The 7370-nt window shown below is 47.8% G+C and overlaps 1 pseudogene; it reads right to left on the minus strand.

Annotated features, from left to right (window-relative positions):
- Nucleotides 1–5516: 5516 nt before the first annotated feature.
- Nucleotides 5517–6534, minus strand: LOC121751395 (annotated as a pseudogene).
- Nucleotides 6535–7370: the final 836 nt, after the last annotated feature.

Consider the following 7370-nt stretch of genomic DNA (forward strand, 5'->3'; position numbering starts at 1 on the left):
CGCGCCTCCTCTCGGATTCCCTCGCCGAACTGGTGAGACCAAGCTCCTCGCAATGGGGGGGCCCCACTCCACGTCCATGTTCCCACGTGGTGTTGGTGGTTCGGTGGTGGGATGCAATGGATTCCCCCGGTTCGGTGGGGACTTCCCAATCTCGATCCCGGCAATAAGCCCGGCATTCTGAGTTCCGGAGCTCGGTCCGCTCCCCAAAGTAGAGTCACCCTTGGAGTTCGGTCCCTCCCAGGAAGTATCACCGGAGTCCTCCCCATTTGTTTTGTTATTGTTTGGTCGATCACCGGCCTTGCCTTGCTTCTTCCCCTGATGTTTCCATTCGTTGGAGCTGGAGGCATTCTTCCCCATATCTTGTTTCCCCTTCTCGGTCTGTCTCTCGGGTTGTGGCTGTTTTGGCGGGCCGTTGTGGTAGTTTCTCTTTGGCGGCCGTTCCTTCTTGCCCGTCGCATAGCACACCTCACTTGCATGGCCGACATGTTTGCATTCTCGGCAATATGATGGTATCTTGTCCCATCGGACTCGCTGCACCGTTTCTCGCCCACCAAGATCGAGGATTATCTCTTCGGTAGGTGGTTTTGTGATGTCTATCTCGACGCAGATTCGGGCAAATGAAAGCCGAGTCTTGTTTGCCGTGGCTCGATCAATTTGTATTGGATTGCCGAGAAGCTTGCCGATGGCGAATAAGGCGGATTGGTCGAAAAGATGAATGGGGAGGCCAATTAGGTTGCACCAGATTGCCGCAATGGGGGACTCGCAGTAAGCATCAAAGTCCGGGGACCATTTGAAGACCCTCATCGGGTGTCGGTCAATGAGCCAAACGGGCGTACCCCTTGGGCCTCCAAGGATTCGGGCATAGTCCGCCAAGTCCTCGCATTGAATGAGAATATGTTTAGCATTAATGTACTTCCAACTAAATCCACACCGAAGTTTAATATTGTCTAGGGTCTTTTGGATTTGCAGTCCCGTAGGGATAGAGTGAGAAAACTTACCCACAATGGCGTGTCCCATGCTCTCAGCAAGCTTTTGAGTTTCCGCTCCGGAGAAGTAAATGGCCGGGATGCCGTCGGACACTGAAGCAAATCCAATGTTCTGGAGCTTATCCGGTTCAAAGGCTTGGGGGCCGGTAGGGTCAGTCGAGCCTTTGAGCATGTCCGCCATCGTTTTCGGCCGACCGGGGTGGCTTGCGGCGCCTTCACCCCGGCCTTGTAGAGTGTTACTCGCCGAGCCCGACGGGGTACCCCTAAGCAAGTCCGCCATCGATTTCGGCCACGGCGAGGGCCCCAGTGTAGCTTCTACCCCCCCAAGTTGATTGATTACATTCAGCCCTTGTGTTGCGGCATCCGTCGCGGACTTAGGAGTGTTTCCATTTCTCTTCGGATTGTTGAGTTCGGCTTCTCCATTCTCGGTGTGGATCTTCTCGGCACCTACGTTGCCGTTGTGTGCCCTTCTCGGCTTTTCCATTCTCGGCTTTTCGGCTTTTTCTTTCTCGGTATGGATCTTCTCGGCTTTTTCCTTCTCGGTGAGGGTCTGTTCGGCATCATCCATAGGCGTATCGTTGGGTGTTGGTGTGTCTCTTGTCACTGCAACCATCTCGGCACTAGGCGTGGCCTTGTTCATCGTCTCGATAAAAGGCTTTTCTCGGTAGATGTTAGGGTTCGACTTCGGTCGCGGCTGGCCGAACTCCGCACTGTAATGTTCCGAACTAGCCTCAAACGTAGCACGGAGCTTGCTAGTTCGTCCTCGTTCGAGAGGGGGAAAGTCCTCAAGAGAGGGTCCATTTCCATCCCGAGGTGTGTGTGTGACACTTTGCATGCATCCCGAAGGGTTTAGGGGGAGCTCTCATGAACCTTGCCTTTCCTCTTTCTCGACACCAATTGGAATCCATCATCATCCACACTTGGTTGACAGCTGATAGCCACTCTTGTCTTCGATGATTCTTCAACCGTTGATCCCTCCATGTTCCTCATTTGGTCGGTTCCTTCTTTGGCCTTGATCGAATGCCCATTACATGATGAAGTCCCTACCCATGTGTCCACCTCTGGGCGCCACTCTTGGCGGGTGATCCTGGAGACATGGCTCGAGTAAAAGAGATGCGCCGGTATGCCCACAATATTGCACCAAATGGCTACAATCGGTGACTCGAAGAATGTATCGAAGTCCGGTGCCCACTTGAATACCCTCATCGGGTGACCCTCAACATACCAAATCGGGCTCCCAATAGGTCCATTTAACACCTTAACATAATCGGCCATCTCTTGGAATTAGATTAAAACATGCTTCGCATTCAAGTGTTTCCAACTAAAAGAGCCAACTAGCCCCAAACCTCCTAGGCTCTTTTGTATTTGGTAAGTAGTTGGGAGCGAATGGGTGAATTTTCCAACGACAGCTAGCCCTAGTTTCTCCGAGAGGTAATCCGCTTCTAAGTCGGAAAAGGAGAGGGATGGTGTACCTTCAAAACAACCGGCTATCCCCATGGCTTTGATCTTGGTGGCGTCCAAAGAGATTGGCTCGGCTTTGTGGAAACTTTGCGTGGCTGGTGCTCCTTCCACGGACCCCACCCCCACACGAGAGAGGGTTTCTTTCGCCGCCTTCCAAGCTCCCGCCGGCGGCGCCACCAGCTTTTCCGGCGGGGAAGCACCGGGGGGGCCGACCCCCTTGACATTCACCATTGACTAGAGGGAGGGGGAGAGGGCGTGTATCACATGGGGTTGAATTTGAATTCAAAATGTCATTTACCAAGAATGGGCCAACATTTCCTTCCCCATGCAAAGTAGCTTTTGGCCTTTCCTTTTTTTGTGAATCACATGCAGCCACATCCAAGCATGCCACCCCATCTCCCTTAGGATTCACGTTAGGATTTGTACCATCTTTGACCAAATGGTTGGCCAACTCCATCCTCATGTGTGATTCACCATTATTCCAGCCATCCAGCGCCGGAGAAGTTCCGGCCACCTCCTCGCAATCGGGTCCAGCCATGTCGCACGTCGGGGCATTCCCTTGTTTCGCCATTTGAGCTAGAGAGCTCAAAATCTCCTCAACGAGGGAGTGCTCGGTTTCCGGCGACCCCTTCTCCTCACCATGGAGCTCAGCGAGAAGATTGTCCGCCATTTCAAATACCATCTTCTTCTTGGTCCTACTCACCCCCGAATCTGATTCAAAGCCGACACGTTTGAGAGCTCGGTGTGCTTTCTCCGGGTAAGGCGTGCCCACCCTCTTTGATTTTGGCCGTGCAATCAATGGGAAGGTCCACTCCGGCGAGTATATGGGCTGCCTCGTTTGTGACAAGGTCGTGCCCTCCCCCTCCGGTCGCTCACCTCCGAATTTCACCATGCTATCAGGAGCCACCACATGTCACCACCGGCCGAAAGATTGTTGCCTTGGCCGGGAGACCGCGCGTCCCCTTGGGAGGTTCGTCGACGGGAGACCGCCTAGGTTGTGGTCGACCACAAAGTTTAGAGAGAGAAGTTAGAGAGAAGGGAGAGCTCGTATTTGATCAATAGTGTCCTCAAATTACATGCTTACAAGCCTATTTATAGGCTAGAATGGACTCTTGAAAGTCTCACATCATTAGTACAACTTAAGACACTTAAAATGACTCATAATAAAAGAAAAGTAACTCCTAAACCTTTGGTGTAACTCTAGGACATCTAAAGTCACTTATTTAGCATAAAATGTAACTAAAAAAGACCCTTCATTTTGACTACTCCAACTTGGACGAGAATGCATCATGTATCATCAATTTGGGCCTCCAAAATGTGATATGTAGTGCCTCCAAACTTCATGCCTTGGGCTGCCCACTAACTTGAATAATATTCACCACTTGGCCCAATGTAGAATGGTCTTGGAATTGGGTTTTTATTTCAGCAACTAAAAGCAACATGGACTCCTTTATCTTCTTAGCTCTAGCTCTTGTAATTGGCCCACTTTGAATGATCAATTGATCCATCTTCTTGTCCTTGTAGATCAGCTTGGGTGTGTCTCCATCACCGTTGTTGGAAAGTTCTCATACTCGCTCCCATCTTCCTCCCAAATTCAAAAAAGCCTTGGAGGTTTGGGGCTAGTGGGTTCTTTCATTTGGAAATACTTGAATGCTAAGCACATCTTAATCCAATTCCAAGAGATGGCCGACTATGCTACGGTCTTAAATGGTCCCAATGGGAATCCCAATTGGTATGTTGATATCCACCCGATGAGGGTGTTCAAGTGGGCGCCGGACTTGGATACATTCTTCGAGTCGCCGGTTGTTGCCGTTTGGTGTAACATCATGGGAATCCCGGCGCATCTTCTTGAGGAATCGGCTCTCATGGAAATCGGTAAACTCCTAGGCAAGCCACTACAAGCCGACCATGCCACAATCCACCAAAGCAGGCTTTCCTTCACGAGGATTTGTGTAGAGATTGAAGAGATCATCCTCAATATCCGAGGTACAGACTCAAGGAACAAAGTGGCATGGGACCGTATCCCCTTGTTTTGTGCCAATTGTAAACATGTTGGGCATGTGAAAGAAGATTGTCATGCATCGGAAAGAAAGGCTCGGGGTGGAGGCAAGGATCGCCGAGCACCAACCAAGGAGAACTATTCGAGCCATGGTCCCGAGATCAACCTCCGTGAGTGGTGCACAAAGGCGGATATTTGGTCCGGCACTTCATCGATCATTGGACACTCGGAGAAGGCTAAAGATTGTAGCAACCAAGCGAAGAACTTTGAGGGTAGATCGGGTGTGGAACCGGTGAAGTCAAGAGCAGCTACTAGGAGTCAACCATGTGTGGACGAGGATGGGTTCCAATTGGTGTTGAGAAAGAGGAAGGGAAAGGTACATGAGGGCGATATGCACACCAAAGCTCCACACATCGATAATTGGCATTTGAAGGAGAATGTTGCTACGGTAACATTTGGGAGTGATAAACCGGGTATGGATGAGTCATGCATTAGCTCAATGAGTGTAGCATGCGGACTCCCCAACCGGGAGATTGCGGGCTTCATCGAGGACCTTGACCCAGGAGAGTGTGTCCCTTGCGGAGGTATCCCTATTGCGGGCCTTAATTAGGCGATGGACTAAGGTTTTGGGGATGCAAAGGCTGCATCAAAATTGTAATAGGGTTTTTGAGAGTACATAAATGACCACTCTAGTTGTTAGGGAGGCCCTCGTTGTACTCTAATTGTAATGGCGAGTCGTCACATTTGGGCGACTCGGTTTTTTTTTTTTTGTCGATTAAATTTTCGGGTGGAATACCGCAGAGGCAGTTAATGCTTTGTTCTGCGGATTACAGGCAATATATTTGATAAAATCTCAAACAAAATATCCTACAAAGTTTATCAGAACATTGCAACTAGGCCTCTGAAGACTCAATACAATGAACACTTGACGTATAAAACAACATTTTTCGAACAAACTTGATTCATAGTGACGCGCTGAGAAACTCATACATAGCTGGAACAACTTTGGTCACATATTTTCATCTTCTTAACTGGGATGTTTAAAGAACGACAAAGTGGAACCTGTGTGTTCTCTGAAGCTGAGGTGCTTGTAATCCAAAACTATAATGTTAGATCTCAGATATGATTCATGCACACATGAGTTTATAGCTCGTGACCTTCATCAGAAACCATTTGTGAGGGCAAAAACTCGCCCAGCCAAAGGAGGTGGGAGTGCAGAAAGGGCGTTTTCAATGACATCCAATTGATACCGAGCAGAAAAGTGAATAAGAAGAATTGCTTTGTTCTCAAACCTATCTGCATGACTAATTATCTCGGACAAATGAGTATGTCCATAATCTTTTGCATTCTCCACCGTGCATAAATTATCCACGTATGTGCTCTCCATAATGAGAATCTTTGCCCTCAATGCATCGGCATTGTCTATATATCAGTAATGAAATCTGACATAGTGTCCCCTGTAAATGCAATTTCAGGTATTGTGTATGTGTTTGTAATCTCGACACCTAACAACCTCAGACTTTTTAACTCAGCTCCAGGTCGCCCAGAATATTCCTGCTTGAGTTTTTGTTTCACAGAATAAACTATGTATCCCTGGCTTGGAATAACATGATAGGTTTTAAAAGCTCTCACTTTCAAGTCCTTTCTTACACAAAACTCTTCGCCCACATCTAGACCAACCAGAGTATGCTCAAGTTCGGAATGATCCATGGCCATGTGCACTTCAAAAAGCTTTTCCACACTTTCCTTGATAACTTTTGGCACGATGATCGTTGGTGGCGCCATTCTGTATAAGCCACGTGTAGCAACGTACATTGGTAGTCCTCCAATGTGGTCCATATGGCTGTGGGAGATGAAGAGGAACTGCTGCGAAATGGCGCGCTGGGGGCACTTAACAATATCAAATGCCAAGTTGAGAGACGGCATAATCACCCAAGTCTCGTGCCCCGCGATCGACAATCCCCCGATTGGATAGCCCTTTATTTGGAGGTCTTCCGCGCCAGCTCTGTTCTTCTTCTTCTTCTGCTGTTTTTGATTATCAAATCTCGCATCGATTGACTCCCACGCAATTTCAGCGCTGGATGCCATTGAAATCGAAATTTGCAAAGAGAATCGACTATCACTTTTGGGCGACTCGGTGTATGTTTTGTTGTTGCAAATGGCTTTTGGTAATGCACAGGTGTGGGTCCGCCTCAACCCTCCACTCCTAGGGGTGTTTATAAAAAATAATTAAAAAAATAAAAAAAAGGTGGAGATTCTCGCATATCTTTAGGGAAGGAAATAAAGCGGCTGATTTTCTGGCTGAGATGGGCAACAAGGCAGAGATGAGGAATGTTTACACAGAACGTGAAATGCCAGTTAGAGTAAAGGCATTATGCAGATTGGACCAACTCGGACTTCCCAATTTTAGGTTCTGATGGGTACTTGTTTAGTTTTTCCTTTGTAATAGTTTTTTGCAAGACAATCCACTTTTGGGATGGTCTTTGTTAAAACTCTTCGTTCTTTGATGATATATAGGGGATGAGGGTCCTACTTCACCCTCCACCGAGAAAGGTGTTCGATAAAAAAAAAGCAAACCATTTCAATCCAGCTGGCTTATACACTTTCATTGTACGATCTCTTTAAGGTAATAGGATACAGACATGATCATTTTGGTCGATATAACACATAGTAATTGTCATATCTTTATAGCTTATTTTATAAGATAAGTCTTATATTTGGGTTTACTTGGCCAACAAGCAAACCATTTCATTCCAATTGACCTATAAACTATTATTGTACGATCACTGTTAGATAATAGCATTTTTTTCCCAAAACACCCCTAGGGGTGGAGGGTTGAGGCGGACCCACACCTGTGCATTACCAAAAACCATTTGCAACAACAAAACAATCACCGAGTCGCCCAAAAGTGACGACTCGCCATG

Source organism: Salvia splendens, chromosome 10, assembly GCF_004379255.2.
Source record: "Salvia splendens isolate huo1 chromosome 10, SspV2, whole genome shotgun sequence".
NCBI lineage: Eukaryota > Viridiplantae > Streptophyta > Magnoliopsida > Lamiales > Lamiaceae > Salvia > Salvia splendens.